The sequence below is a fragment of the Crinia signifera genome, chromosome 6 (assembly GCF_055691185.1).
Source record: "Crinia signifera chromosome 6, ASM5569118v1, whole genome shotgun sequence".
Classification (NCBI taxonomy): domain Eukaryota; kingdom Metazoa; phylum Chordata; class Amphibia; order Anura; family Myobatrachidae; genus Crinia; species Crinia signifera.
The window spans coordinates 98,145,943-98,162,973 of NC_139222.1; positions in this window are offsets into that span (position 1 = coordinate 98,145,943).

Here is a 17,031-nt window from a genome sequence, read left to right on the forward strand (position 1 = left end):
GAAATAAACACATGGCCATTTTAACAGGATAACCCTGTATCAACATCCACTACTAACAGATATATTCAATCCCCCGTCACTATTTCCAACAGGGGAAACAGCGGTGGGTGCCTATTCAATGCAGGCTTTCCCAACAGCATTGAAGAGGTATCCCGGCAGAATGGACCTGACTTTAAAAGCTGTTGGGCCCATTTTGCCGAGAACGGACGTGGATTGTCTAGATCAAGGCCGTATCTCAACAATCCATGGCTGTTTTTGCGGACCTACCCACTTTTGCTGAATGGCAGGCGGGACATTAAATCTCGTCTGTCGAGAACGAGCCAGGGTCATGACTGTTGGGACATCCTGACAGTTGTGACCCGGGATTGATTACCCCCTAAAACTGTACTTCAGTGCAATTTTTGTTGTTGTTGTTGTTGTTGTTGTTGAGAAAACAGACAATGGTGTCGATAAATATAATCATGTAGACATGCCAAAATCAATAGCAACTAATCAGAAATTCTTGCAGTTCAGCTTTAACTGATAAAAGCAATTGTTTGATCGCTCCACTTTATTCTCTACCAGTAGATTTATATACAAAATACATCACTAAAACCAACATACAATAATTAATGGAGCTTGAAACGTGCAGCTCACAATGAGCAGTGATTCCTTATTACCTGATTAAGATTTCTTTCCTTTTTATGGTGCTTATCTGGAATCAGATCAACAAGGAATTAGTTGGGAGCCTTCTCTTCAAAATAATAGCCGCAATAAATAATGTACTGTATATTATATAACATATAACAGCAGCACGGAAATGTCCTAGGTATCTACATTCTATGCCTGACAAATATTTTACTACCTCTGGGATAGTGATGAATCTGCAGTACCTGACAAATTAATCTTTTTGAATGATGCTATATAATACAGACATCAGCTCTGTTCCCGGGACATCCTATGATCCAAAATAGAAAACAATTCCTCGCTATTTATTATCGGACACTGTAATACATCACAGTTAATATGTGAAACCTAGAAGATAATTAGTGAATATGTCACATATTTCTATCACTGCTAGTGAAGCAATGCATTGTGGGATTTTTTCCTTTTTTTCTTTTGTAATGATTGACCACCTACTAGTTATCACTGTAGTGTGCCAAATGTGTTTATTTATGATGGCCTCAACACCATATAACAATCAGAAATGTCCATTTAAAATACCAATGCTTTGACCCCTTATTTGACTAAGAGGGATTATTTTACTGAACTTGGTAGATTGCTGTAGAAATTGGACATGCACAAAGGGGAATATAATACAACCATTTTAGGGGTCCTATTGTTAGGTGTGCCCATAACTTGGGTTTATGTAATTTTGTACAGATCAGAAAAAAAAGGCTTTAAGGTAAGGCGGGTCCCTAAATATACAGATAAAGGGGGCCAGGCACCAAACATATCTAGTTACTATTCATAGTGCCATACAAGCGATCTTCGCACCGTCGTAAGTTGCTCCACCCACTTAACCTGTGAACGCCTTTATTGCGTGAAATATGGTTAACATTATATGGAGGATTCCCTGCTGTGGGGGAGGGAGCAGGAGTGGTGTGGGTGGGGGACGGATGGGTGCATGAGTACTGCGGGTGGGGGATTGGTGGGTGTGGTGTTGCTGTGGCCGGGATCAGGGGTACTGCGTATTGAGGAGGTCCGGGTGCAGGGGCACCATGGTTGGGAGCATTAGTGCCACGGGTGGGGGAGTGGCAGGTGTGGGGATGCTGCAGGTGAGGGAGGTTATCTGGTGGTGCTGTGGGAGAGTTGGGTGCAGGTAGGCTGTGGGTGGTGTAGCTGCAGGTGCGGGCGTGCCGCATGTGGGTGGGGGAGGGGTGGGTGCAGGGGTACTGCAGTTGGGTAGAGGATGGTTGGGGGTGCTAATGGGGTGTTGGAGGGTGGGTATGTGGTTGGCATGGGTGAGGAACAGGGTCTGGGCATGCTTTGGAAGGGGCCAGTGTGTCGTGAGTGGGGGAGGGATGATTGTGGGTGTACTGCGGGTGGGGGAGGGGTGGTTGTGGTGTTACCGCAAGTGCATGCAAGGGGGCAGCGGGTGGTGGAGGGGCGGGTGTGGTGATGTCGCGTGTGGGTGTGGCAGTGGGGTGGGTGAGTGAGTGGGGAACTGTACAATATGGACCCGCATGCGCAGTCTAATCCCGAAATCCCGGGATTGAAATCCCGGCATTTTGGGTGCCAAATCCCGGGATCCCGGCGATCCCGGGATTGGCCACCCTAAGTACTATGAATGATAGAAGAAAGTTTGTGAAAAGCCCTATTGTGCTTGAATATATGAGTGACTCTCTTTGGATGAGTGCAAAGAGTTTTCAAATGATGACATGTGTCTTTGGGGAACTGTACAATATGGGCCCGATTCAGGATTGATCTTAGCAAATTGAATTAGGCCCCAGCACTGATGATCGGGGTTTGCGCATGCACATTTCTGCACATGTGCAAACCGCAACAGCGAATGGATTTGGAGAGTTACAAACACACCGGGCCATTCGCTTCTTGATATGAAAATGGGGCATGTCCATGGGAATGTCCAGAGTTTTATGGGCACCCCCTGGAAATGCTGAGCTTACCATAGGTACGTGGACGGGCCAATGACTGCAAGGGGCAGGCAGATGGTGTCACAGGGTATCAGCTGGCTGTCCCGTCTTCGTTCTAGCGCTTGTATAAAGTTGAGACTGACTTTTATTTGCGAAGGCAGAAGAAATTTCTGTGTTCACTGTGTCCATCAACTGCAGTGGCTGAGCTGACCTATCTGTCCACTGTGTATTCACCACAGTGCTGAGCTGACCTATCTGTATCTGTCCAAGCTGTCCTATCTGTACACTCCATTCCCTTCAGACTACTTAGTTTTGTTAATATTCACTGAGCTAGTTTCCAGTACAGGCAGTTAGCAAGTCATTGTTTATTATTTTAATTTTGCAGGAACTTAGTTACATCTTTTATTTAAGTGTGTCACAATGGTGTTGCACTGTGACTCTGCAGGTCCTACCTCACTGCGTTCACATAAATAATATAAGCACTGTGACTCAGCAGTGTGAATTTTCATTTGCGTAAAAAAAAGAAAAAAAGTTAATAAAGTTAAAAAAAAGGTTCAATTGTTTTTAAAACCTGAGTGCACTATATCTTACTGTGACTTTGTTCACATTAATATTAGCAATGTGACCTCCCATAATGTGGGTTTTTTATTTGCAGAAAAAAGTATGTTACTGTGCTATAATAAATAGAAAGTTTACTACAGACAAACATAAAAATGCTAAATTACCACACACAGTGGCAAGGAAAAGCTCAGACACTTAACTTTATTGTGGTGGTTTTATAGCTGTCAGTGAGGCATCTTCTGCCTCTCATTAGGATGCAAGCCCTTCTCACTCAGAGTGTAAAAGTGATGTCAAAAACTGAAAATCAGTACTGTAAACATTCATTAAGGCAGAAGAACACATTTCCCTGATGAGAGTCTATGGATGTCCAAAAGTGTTGTTCGTGAGCACACCGCACTTTCTGATACTGCAGCCTTTGCAAATATAAGGATAACAAGTACAAGTATAACTAATTATATAGAAATGGAAGATGCCACTGTGGAAGTGCAACATGATAAAGGGGATAATTGTCAAGGAGACACTTGTGCTAATGATGATGTTCATTACATCAAGCACTAGTGCAGGGGTTCCCAATCTTTTTTGATTCACGGCACCCTAGAGAATCAGAATTTTTTTCACGGCACCCCTAGGTCCAAAAAAATTAATTTGGTTGGGTTTATATGCGATTCTTAGTGGCAGTTATGTGGTAAAGGGCAGGATTTGCTTCTGTTTGTACACATTCTATGATTGGCAGCCACCAGCACTGGTTTTGCTCATAAATAATTAACCATTAACAATTTGAGTTGGTCCTGGACCACCAAGCCGCGGCACCCCTGCATGTGTCCCGAGGCACCCCAGGGAGCCATGGCACACAGTTTGGGAACCACTGCACTAGTGGAATCAGTTATTTTCTTGATAAGAAAGCCATTGTCATGCCTGGGCATAAAACCCAAAAATCCCAAACTTTTACCCAAAGTTTAAGGAATTATTTTTACCCAAAGTTTGACAACACTTGTTTAGCCATCTGTAATGTTTGTAAAGCCACAGTTAATAGAGCTAGTTATTGCTCTAAACCAGGCATGTCCAACGTTGGCCCTCCAGATGTTGTGAAACTACACATCCCTGCATGCTTTGCCACAGTTTTGCTATTAGAGAATGCTAAAACTATTGCAAAGCATGCTGGGATGTGTAGTTTCAAAACATCTGGAGGGCCAACGTTGGACATGTCTGCTCTAAACCATCTAGAAACCTCTTCCCTCATATCATTTGCAGCAAGTTCATCGAAAGCTTAGAAGAAAATCAGAAATGTATGCTAACGTAATAGCACCAAGCAGTACAGCATCAGCTATATCCCTTTTCTCGGCTAGATACCAGCACCAGCAATCTCCACCATCATCAATATATTCTCTAGTGTTCCGCATCCATTTTGATAGGGCTGGGTGACTCCTCAGAAGAATCCTTGAGCGCTAGGCATTGTGCTGCTGCTTGGGTGGATCTTCATCCCAGAAGGGTACCAGAAGATTACTAATATTTTTAAACAACATTTAACTGTTAAATAATCATTTGAAATAGGAAACAAGTATGGCGGCTGTCACCCAGCTGCATAATGGATCACTGATGCCATGATGTCTATACTAGTAATAAAGATGGAGCCACCTTTGTTCATCCTATGGGCGCACCATATCTTTCCATCTCAGCTCGCCATTCACTGAGAATGGGGCACTTATGCATGTGAGACACTTGCTCGGCCCATTTATGGCAATGGGACGCGTGAGCATTCGAGACATATCCCCGTCTCTGTGAATGGTGTGCTGAGACAGAAATCTCCTGCATGTCGGCTGGATGAACAAAGGCGTCTCTATCTGTAGATATAATATCTAAACCAATAATGCAGTGGCTTTTGGACAGTTATAAGAAGTATCAATGGTATCCCTGCTATAAAATTCCATCTCAGCTTGGTTCCATTATACTAGAAAAAAAAATCTTCAACTCTACCAGAATTTAAAAAAATAACTAATTTCTGGCCTACAAAATGTCATTGTTCCTGTACTTAACCAGACAAGCAGATCTGTGTAAACTAATGACTGTCACAGCCCATTAGCAGGAACAACAGGACCATCTAACAAACATTGCCAGGCCCTTCATAGTAATTCTACTCCTTTACCACAAGCTTTACTTAGAGGCATAATGTTGACCATCTGTTACAAAAACTATGGGATGTTTTAGCAAAATGGCTTACTACACTTTGACTCTGCTCAGGATTTGTGATTTCTTATAACATCACAAATATTGTGAAAGCATTACAGCTGGGTGAATATTAACACTACCCATATGCTGTCTGAGGACCAAGGCACTGCCACCGTGAGTCAGATGATTCTCCTAATTAGACTTTTAAAAAAGCAGCTTGAGAAATTGAAGTAACTTGAAGGAAATTGAAATGAACTCAGACTTTTCAGCACAGCGAGACCCTTTCAGTCATAGTTGTATTTGAACTACAATTTCCATGAGAAAGAACTTTACCAGCAATGACAACAAAGTACAGAGACTTCTATAATGGTGACAAGTAGGGTAATTTAATTTGTTTGAGGACAATGTAAATACTGATAAGGGTTACAGGGAGGATGATGATAATGATGATGATAGCTTGTTACTGTAGAGATCATTGCTAGCATGTTTAGCTTAGCTGCCTTTAGCCCATTAGCTTGTTTTGAGGGGGCTTAAACAAACCAAGCACTTCATCCACAAAGTGGCAGTCCTTGTTGTTGAAGTGCTTGGTTTGTTAATCTATGAATGTCCTTTTAAATATTGCAACTTGCATCAATTGCATCTTGCACCACTTTCATGCCACTGCTGTATGGCAATGTTTAATAGATATGCTATAAACTACAGTGTGTTTATGCAGGTGCTCTTATTCTTAGTAACCAGCAAGATTGCTGTAGCCTTTGGTCTAAAATGGACAAAAACTATATTGTGACCTGTAAATTCACTTGAAAGATAATTTTCCTGAGGTCAAAAATACTGTGAGAACAAAACAACTCCCAAATTATGTTTAACAGTTTGTATACATTCTTGAAGAAAATACACATCCAAAAGTCAGGGCGGTTTTGGCAAAACTAAAAGCACAAACTTAATAAAGATCCAAAAGCAAAACATGGGGGTTTGTGCACATATCTAGTAGGAAATTTACTAAAGATGTTACACAGAAAATAGACTTTGTGCAACATGCCAGTGGCACATGTGGGGATGGGGTAGTGGGATTGTTCTGAGTACATAGAAGGCCGCTCTGCCTGCAAATCCATTGGTGCAACTGTTATTTTTTGTGAGATGAAGAGCTTTTGCTTTAGAGTGCTTTGTGACTCAGTCACTGCACTCCTCTGGGGCAGTTGTATTCATTGCTGTGGTGCATATTTTGGGGGCTACGCTTGAGGCACTTTAAGCAATATGTTGTAAGTGAGCTCTGTTAATTGTTGTGGTATATTTTTTGGGGGTAGGGCGGGGCTGGGTATTTAAGCTGTAAGTGACAGGGCAGGCATCCAACCAGTGCTGTATAATGTACACACAGTTTTTTCCCATAAAATCAACCATATGGAAACTAGAGATGTACAGGCTCTGATTTACTCTGATTTACTCTGATTTCAAAGCATGATCTTATTGGCTATCAACTGTCAACAACTGTCATGTGATTTGGGATAGCCAATAAGATCCTGCTTTGAAATCAGAGTAAATCAGAACCTGCACATGTCTAAAAAGCACCTTAAAATCCTTCATGCCTCAAGAGTATAACCTCATTGATTATGAAAAATTTTTTAGCAGCAAAGTAGCTACCTCCACTCTGTAGATGATACTTACACATTGAATGAAAAACATTTTAATGCCCTCTAGGCCTTGCTATCCAGGTGCCTGCTTAAATGTGTCATTTAATCACAGCCTTGATGTGGAAAAAAATCAGGTAAGCAATCACATCTTTTCATTAATAAATATCATACCAAGCGATCAAGCATGAGTTAATACCGTGATGAAAAATCTGCTTTATCGTCTATGAGTAATAACTGTCCAGCAGCACTTGGTGATCCGTATATATTTTCTTCATGGAAAAAGTCTCTAAAACTCTGAGGCGGTATGGCTGGTTGAGTTAGATTGAAAAAAGATACAGTCCACAAAGAGGCAATAAAACAAGAGAGATCAAGAAGTAAAGAGAATTTATCAGAACCATTTGTCTTCGGGTGCTTTTTTCTCTACTGGGAATTTAGCCCTTTTGAACTGTTATCTAAGAATTACAGCATCCGCAGGATAGCGATCTTCCTATGAACTGCCTGGCTCGGCAAAGTGCACCCACAGCCACTAGTTCTAGAATATAAAGGAAAGGGAAGATATGATGTCTGGTGCAGCAGGCGCACATCATTATTAATAAAATACACTTTTTCTTTATATCAGATTTTCAAAGAAGGATTATTGAATAAATAGGAAAAAGCTAATGCACTGTTCAGCAGTTTCCCCCCATGATACAGCTACAGTAATTGTGTTGTGATGCAGCTGTGAAATTAATTCCTGAGATCTGTCATTGACTTGTATTTGCATAGAAAAAATGTTATACATTTTTTCCATTGTAGCAAAATAATTATTAAAAAGAGAATATTAACGGTTGAGGCATACTTGCCAAGTTATTTCACCCCTCCTGCAGGAGGGGCAAGCCTGTATAGGGGCGTGGACTGTGGGAAAGTGGGCGGATTGGGGCATGGTCACATGATTGTGTCATTGTAGCTCCGCCCCCTCTGTACACCACCAGAACAACAGGCTTGTATAGCAGGGGCAGGGCTAAGATGAGATTATTCAGTGCAAGCATGTAATCGGGTACCCACTAGTTTAATCACTTGGCACTAGGGTCCCTACTACTATCCTATAGTCTTGTGCTCATGTGCACATCTCTGGGACAATTCCTACTGCACTTTTTTGCCATTGAATTTCCTAGTGGACATTTGCAAAATACTGGGGAAATGGCTGCTACACTTCCAAAATTTCCATGGGAAGTCAGAGCCAAAAGAGGAGAGAAGGAGAGACTCACTTCCACAAGCAAGGTAGGAAGTAGGTGCCCTCCCCTGTCCTCTCCTTCCCACCCTGGATTAAAATGTGCCCCTTTTTGGGGTGTGAACATGCTCCCTTTTTAGTTCATCCCCCCCCCCCCCCGCATCCCCCCACCAGTAATTGCCAGGGCCCTGTGTGGCTTTCTATGCCCCTGATTATGGATCCTTGTGAACCAGCAGGCTGGATCTACTTCTCTGCTTTGGCAGTTTACATTTTTAAACGACCACCTGCATAATACAGAGCCTAAAATAGTTTTAATTCTTCCAAAAACTGACAATATCTTCTCTTTTTTTCTTGTTGATGGCAATGATATTTTCCATTTCTATGAGCCATATTTCCAATGTAAGTTTCTGTTCAGGGCTAGGGTTCACGGATAACTGTGGTTTTCAATTCGATTTTCATTCGAAATGCCATTCGATTTGGTCTGGCATTCAATTAAATTTTGCCTCAATTTCTACTATATAGTGTTCACTGGCAAAACTATTTATCTTTTCAAGTTCCACTAAACGTGAACACGTATCGATATCGAATTTGGAAAAATCATTCGATGTCCATTCAGTCTTGATTCGATTTTGCTTCAATAAGCAAAAATCGAATAGAAAAATAGTGGAAATATCACCATGTATACCAATCATTAGTGTTGCAGCTGTTTTTGGAAGAAATGTTCATGGGTGTTTATATCCTCTTCTCAGAGGTTCAGATGGAAACATATTTGGCAGGTATCAAATGAACTGCAGTTGGGGCCTGTTCTATCAATAGGCAAGTTTAGGCAGCTGCCTATGGTGCCATGATCCAGGGGAGCTACCACTGAGTCTGCCTATAACAAAAATAAGGATATCTATGATGGAGACATCTTTGTACGTAATGCAGGTGTACTTCTAAAATGCCACCTCCACACTTTCCCTTGAGGGGCTGGAAAGTGTGTATTGGTTGCAGCGTGGGGTTGGCGGGGGGGGGGGAGGGGGCAGTGGGTTAGTTTTGCTAGGGTGCCAAGAAGCCTTACTCCAGCCCTGACTGCAGCATTACTCATTCATTCACCAATATCCCAATACCAATATGAACCTTTCTGCCAGAGTGTGACTCCTCTGGGTGCAGGGAGTGTATTTGATGCCCCCTTTGCCTGCCTTCCTCTGCACCCAGCAGCAAACCTGTAGTTGCCTGTCTAGATTTTTGGTTAACATGTCTTGCCAGCGCTGTATTCCAAAACTGTGTTTTTGTCAGTCTGGACATTAACATTAGGATGTCATCATTTTGTTATTAAATTATAAAAATTGCACATTTCAAAATTTCACCAAGTTAATGTGGAGTTCTATTTTGTTGATAATAGGTAGTATTGCTAAATTAGTTTTAAAATTCATTCTTTGTATTCTTATTTTAGGTCCTGACATATTGTAAAATATTATTAAATTCTAGGGTCTAGAAAGTTATTTTATAAGGCAATGGAAAGATATATTTTAGATTATATAGTGCACAGCACTGTGCAGGCAATTTTCATTAAATTATATAAATCCCTTCTCCGGTGGAGTTAACAATGTAATTCTCCTGCTATATACATACCTGCAAATAACTACGCATACATTAATGATAGTGTGGTTAGGAGTCAGTAAAACTGCCGGTTAAGGTTTTAAGGTCAAAAAGGTCCACATGAGTTTTTTGTGGGATTTTTTTGGTCCCTATGTCAAAATATTTAGACATGGACATCATATAAGTTTATCGTGTCCCCTCACATGGCTTTCTGCATTCGCTATGCTTCGAGCACAGCGGCGTAACTATAGCACCGCAGCCCCCGCCACCGCGGGGGGGGCGCTGTGCATGTGGGGGCGCCGGGGGCTGTGGTGCTATAGTTAACCCCCCCAATCCCCCGCAGACTTACCTATCGCGCTGGTCCCGGCGGCTCCGTTCTTCTGCTGAGGACCACCAGAAAATGGCCGCCCCCATATAGCACATAGTTCTCTGAAACTGTCTGCTGTATGGGGGCGGCCATTTTCTGGTGGTCCTCAGCAGAAGAACGGAGCCGCCGGGACCAGCGCAATAGGTAAGGCTGTGGGGGATTGAGGGGGGGTTTGCATGGGCGGCGGCGGGGCGGCGGGGCAGGGGGGGGGTAGGGGTGCTTAGCGGGGCGGGGGGGGGCGCCCAAAACGTAGCTACGCCACTGTTCGAGCACTAATATAGTCTAACTGTATGCCCATGTGGATGACAAAGTTTGAACAATTCATGAAAAACTTATTTCCCTCATTTCACTGCCGACCTTTTGACCATGTCGATCTTTTGGCTGTCGACCCAATAGTTGTCAACCATTTGACTGTCGATCTAAACACTGTAGATATACCGACTTGATAACAAATATGCCAGTATGGATTTCTGCAGTAGGCAGCAGTGGGTCTCAGAAGTAAACTCTCAAGCCAATGCAAAAAGTACAGTATATACAACTCAACAAATATGTACCTACCTGACTTTTATGCCAGACTTTGGGCCAGAGGCACTAAGCTTCAAAAGTGATAAAATGGAGAGTGATAAACAACCAACCAATCAGCTTCTGCCTGACATTTTTCAAACACAGGACAGGATGCTCTATGTGAAAAATTTGGTTAAAAACCCCATTATCCATGCCACCCACGCCACCGGGCACCGACCACTCCTTAGCTGTGTCCAGGCAGCACAGTGCTGTGCTTCCCGGACCAGTGACCTCCTCCTCCCTGCACTGTAAATCCTCTTTCGGGTGCAGGGTGGAGGAGGTGGAGCCCACCTGCAGCAGCAGCATTAGCAGCAGCGGGGTACGGGAGGGAGGGGGAGCCACTTTATAGCCGCCTGGGACCCGCTGCACATCTCCGGCCACATTGCAAACGAAAGCTCTTAACTCAAGAGCTGTCCTTTGCAATAATTATCGCATATGTTAGGGCATATGCGATAATTATCTATGTGGTAGCCGGCAATGCGCGGCGGACTGGGGCAGCAGATGTTACTGCATCCCACCGATAGTCTGTGACATGACAGGTAGGAATTGATTGGTTGGCTGTTTATTCCTCTTCAATATATCACTTTTGAAGTTTAGTGCATCTTGCCCATTATCAGTTCTTCTCATAGTTCAATTTCCCATCATTTTAATTCCATTTACCTAAAAGTGACCAGCACTGGGGATATTCACTTTTTCCATTGCAGAATTGTCGGGTTTACCTAGTCCATACCGCTTATGCTTTTACATAATAGGCAAATAATGTATATACAGTAGCTTACTTATAATGAGGTAGAATCCCACCAATGGGGGATTGAGGTTAGCCAGGAAACCACAGAGTATTCAAAGTAGAAATACATAAATATTAGTGCACCTACAGATTCCAGTATACCCGCTATAGTTTTAGAAGAATCTAACAACAAAAAAGCCATGTCGGGATATACACATACTGACGTTCCACAGTAGCTGGAGCGTAACACATTGCATGCCATTGTTCTGTCAATTAACAGTCAATTTAATGTATATATATTGCTACATATCCTTTCCATTAACAACTCTGATTTGCTATAGGTTTCTCAGTAGAAACAGTTTATCTTTCACAATTTTCTCTATCTCAAAAGCCTTTAGCAATAGTTTAATATATACAACAGGCACACCTGAGGAAAGATTGCGTAATATGGAAATCAGAGCAACAGTGAAAATGACTGATGCATTCCCAAATCAGATACTGGAATTTTTATTCAAATGAAGACACAGTCACCTGTCACCTGTCCCATAGCGGGTGCAAAGAATTGGTAGCAAGAAGCCACATAATAGACTCTCTGCCAGATGCACTCAGTTTCAAAAAGTGATCAAATGGAAAGTGATAAACAACCAACCAATCAGCTCCTGCCTGACATTTTTCAAACCCAACCAGTGACATGGCACTTAGCTGATTTGCTGCCGATTTATCCCTCTGCATTTTATCACTTTTGAAGCTTAGTGCATCTTGCCCACAGTAATCTACCTTGCTTGCAGATGGAAATAGTATAACCATTATGTTGTGACAAGTGTCACAACATAACTTTGATACAAACTAAACTGCTAGCTGGAACATAGGCCACACATGGATTTTTAAGGTCAAAGCTACGGTAACACAGGGGGAAGTTGATCAGGACAAAAAGTCACAGACAAATATCACAAGCCACTAAGAAAAATGGGTGTAATGGACTAGCTTGCTGAGAAGAGTTGTTGGAGTACAGCAACAGATGCAGGGTCCCCATTAGACCTACCAGTGATACTGCTTCCAGTGTTGTCAATCAGTTCAAACATGCTGGAATTTATTTGAGCACTGCTCCATGAATACGCATTAAGTGAATGAGAAACAGACCAAGACAAACCATTGCACATATATAATCATCATTTTGCACCAATCATTAAATACTTATGTTTATCTTTAATACAAACTAATACAACTATAGTAAAATCTAAACAGAAACATGGCTTGGTATCCTTGTATAAGAACTTTACATCCACCTGTTAAAAAAAAAAAAAAATATATATATATATATATATATATAGATATATATATAGATAGGGCAAAGTCCGGCTACTGAACATTACATCCTGGGTCATGTTGGGAGGTGGGGATTGTGTTTATTAGATTTAAATTAGCATTTTAATAATGTCTAAATACTGTTTGAAGCACCACCTGTTTTATAAAGTTTTTTTGTAGTTAAACAACTTAAACTACCTTAAAATACACATTTAACGTAAAAATAAAATCTAAAATGTATCTTGTCACATACAAGAATAGCAGTAGTCTATATAATACAGGATACAAGCGGACTCTGGGGCCGAATAAGATACATTCCTTAAGGGGAGGGAAGGGAGTGGTCAGGGAAACAGCCTGCGATTAATGGGCATCCCCATAAAAAAACACTTGCCGTTCCCCTGCATATGACGTCAGCGCCACCCTGAATTCGGAGTACAGTGGCCAACTAAAAAGTATTGGCTTAATTTTCAGAATGCTGAAAAAAAATCATTCAAAATAATTTTGTGCAACCATCAAATGATTTCTCCTCTTGCAGCTGCATGTGGGGGAATGTGTCCGCCCCCCCCCTTTAATCTGGCTATGTTGCTCTAGCATCTAGTTTTGGACCTGGTGCTAACCATATACAATATATAGAGAGTGCCAGAACTTTTTCTACACCTGCTATGATCAGTAGTTGAACACCATCGAATGATCAAAGGATAAAAAATATAACCACGTGGAGACAAATAGTGCACAAAGTAGTACAAAGGAATTCATACATGACAACATTGAAAGTGATGCTGGAATCACCCTTAGAGGCAAGGATAAAGAGTCAATGAAACAAGAAACAGTTGTAAGAATATATATGTAGAAATGACTGTACAATAGCTGTTCATCTGCAATGAATAAGCTTATGGGGTACTTGTGAGTTATCCGGGCTCCCGATTTTGTACTTACGATTTGCATGCGATTTGCATGCGATATCGCATACGATATCGCATACGATATCGCATACGATTTGCGATTTACATGCGATTTACATCCGATTTAGCATGCGATTTGCATAAGATTTGCTATTCATTTCATTACCCCACTATCCCCAAAGTGTGTCTATCAACGTGAACCCGAAGCGTGGTGAGCGCAGCGAGCCCGCGAGGGGCGGCGGTACGCAACCTCCGACCTTTTCATGCCCTACTATCCACTAGGGCGTGGAGTGAGAATAGAATAGTGTGGCGAGCGCAGCGAGCCACCGAGCCCGAAGCGTGGCGAGCGCAGCGAGCCCCGCGAGGGGACGCGGACACCTGTGAAGCCCGCAAGGGCACGCGGATACCTGTGAAGGTGTCCGCGTCCCCTCGCGGGGCTCGCTGCGCTCGCCACGCTTCGGGCTCGGTGGCTCGCTGCGCTCGCCACACTATTCTATTCTCACTCCACGCCCTAGTGGATAGTAGGGCATGAAAAGGTCGGAGGACGCGTACCGCCGCCCCTCGCGGGCTCGCTGCGCTCGCCACGCTTCGGGTTCACGTTGATAGACACACTTTGGGGATAGTGGGGTAATGAAATGAATAGCAAATCTTATGCAAATCGCATGCTAAATCGCATGCAAATCGCAAATCGCATGCGATATCGCATGCGATATCGCATGCGATCTAGTACCAAAATCGGACGCCCAGATAACTCACAAGTACCGCTTATGGTTACTCCTGCCTGGCTATCTTTTCCTATTTCAGTCTGTCTGTAGTAATACGCTCACAAATTATCCCTGGATAGCAATCTTTTAAATTTAAATTTCCACAGCTGATAATTGTAATTAGTCACTTTTGCAAGATCTTGTTTAAGCTCTCAATTGCCGGACATTTTCTTTTCTTTTTACTCCTATTCCTCTTTCTAAATACAGTGTTGAATTTACAAATGTACTCTTTGAAGATTTTGTTGGAAGATTGCTTGTATTCTTCCGTTTTGTCATCTGGGCATATAATCTATTGCAGAAAGAACATCTCTGTTCAAGCATCAGAATATAAAATAAACTTACTATGAATAGAACAGGTAAAGTTCCCACATGTTGTCATGCAAATTGAGCTAGATGTGCCAGCACATACATACATGCATATTCAATGACCTGCTGGATTTTGCGTGCAAAAAAACCTTTGCAACACAATTCTAACCAATGCAGGTAATGCGCACTCCCACTTGTGGGGTGTTTTTCAGTCTATGCTAGTCGCTTCAGGCTCCCTACATGCTGAGTCCTCATTCAAGAATGCTGGGAGGGGAGACCACCGCTGGGAGAGGAGGAGGCTTATGGGGGATATAGTTCTCTTTGCTGCTAACACCAGACACACACGGGGGCTCACATACACTGGGGGTCACACAATGGAATAAGTAGATATTTTGTGCCCCCCCCCCATTAGTCTGTTATATTGTTTTATTTACCTAAATGCTTGCTGAAAGGGGTTTCATGCTCATTGACAGGAGATATATATATATATTGCTGCCTGGAATCTGTAACTTCTAGGTAGCGATATACGCTACCCCAGGGCCGGACTGGGACCAGAAATCAGCCCTGGCATTTTGAGCACAAAGGCCCACCTTGCGCTGTGAAGAGGGGGCGTGGTCTCTTGGAAAGGAGGCGTGGCATTACAAAAAGGAGGCATTACACACCGTTATGCCCATTACACATGGTGGCACACACCGTTATGCCCATTACACATGGTGGCACACACCGTTATGCCCATTACACATGGTGGCACACACCGATATGCCCATTACACATGGTGGCACACACCGATATGCCCATTACAGACTATGGCACAATACATTAAGCCCATTACAAATTTTGGCACACCTCATAATGCCCACTACACATCATGGCACCCACCATAATGCCCATTACACATTGTGGCACAGACTGTAATGCCCACCACAGAATATGACACAATACATTATGCCCATTACCCCCTCACACACACACAGACACACATACACATACATACAACAATTAAACACACTTTTGAAGCTTACTGTAAAAAAACCAGGATGACAGAGGGTTAAATCTTCCTGTCGTCTTTCTAGGCTCCCCTGTGATGTGAAGTAGCAGCAGCAGCTTGTAGAGGGGGAGGGCCGGGCTTGTAATCGGAGTGCAGACTGCAGAGTGAAAACTTCCGTGCTTAGTAGCAGGAAGAGAAATCCATCACGCAGCAGGCAGAGGACGCAGTTATTACTGCCAGCCTGTGCGGACATCTTGGGAGGTACAGATCAGCTCTGTAAGTGAATAAGCTTCCGGCGCTGCTGCCTGTCATACACACTGTGACAGGTAGTACTAGTGCAGCGCAGACCGGAAAGAGGACAGCAGAAATGATAGAGAATGCAGAGCGGGGAGCGTCGTCTGCTCTCTCTGTCTCCTCCGTGGGACCTGTCATTCTCTCTTACACTAATTACCGCGCTGCGCTCAGTATACAGAAAACCGGCCCACAAGGCCATCGGCCCTTCTGGCATTTGCCAGAAGTGCCAGATGGCCAGTCCGGCCCTGCGCTACCCAGACGGACCTCTAGCATATATTCATTTATCCATCTGGCCAGTAGGACCTCTATAGCATCTGTTTCCTCCAAGGTGGCAAACATTTTTGGAGGGACATTTTTAGCAGATTCCATACAAACAGCCAGATCCATTGGAATCAAGACGATGTGCCCCCCCCCCCCCCCCTAGCCGAGGCTGCAGTGTCATTGGCGTATGCCACTGGGTCACACAAACACACAATGCTGTTGCAGGAGACCAACTTGTCAGAATGTGGAGGAAGAAGTCAAGTTGCAGAAGGTAAGTAATTAAGAACTAGTTAAGCTATTTGAAGCTAAACTTCAAATTGCTTGATTAGTCATTGATTTGTCAATCAAGTCCTGCTAATGTTTCCTAAAATATAGATTTTAGGAAAAATGAATCATGCTCAGGAGGATATTTAGAAAAAATGTGAAAACCTAAAACACCACTTGATCCCAGAAACCTTGCCTCTGCAGAGGGAAATTTGGGGAAAACTTTCACCTAATTGAATATGCCCGACTGTCCCCCAGGGGTTATAATAACTTAAAAGTTCGTGCTGTGTTTGCATTCCTGTCTGGGATTGTCTTCTTGTCTGCAACTGACTTTAGCACCTGGCTTTGAAAAAAAACATAAGCTCTCCAGACTGAGGAGTTGGTCTTGTGGGGACGCCTCTCTCTATCTCAGATAAGTGCATTTCTTCTATTATCTTGTGACTGCATTTTATGAAGGATTGTTCCTGTTATAAATTGAAATTGGTTATATCGTATTGCAAGCTAGCATTCATTGTATGTTTATGTCAGATAATAAAGAAAGCAGGAACAACACAGGCGAGTGCGGATTAT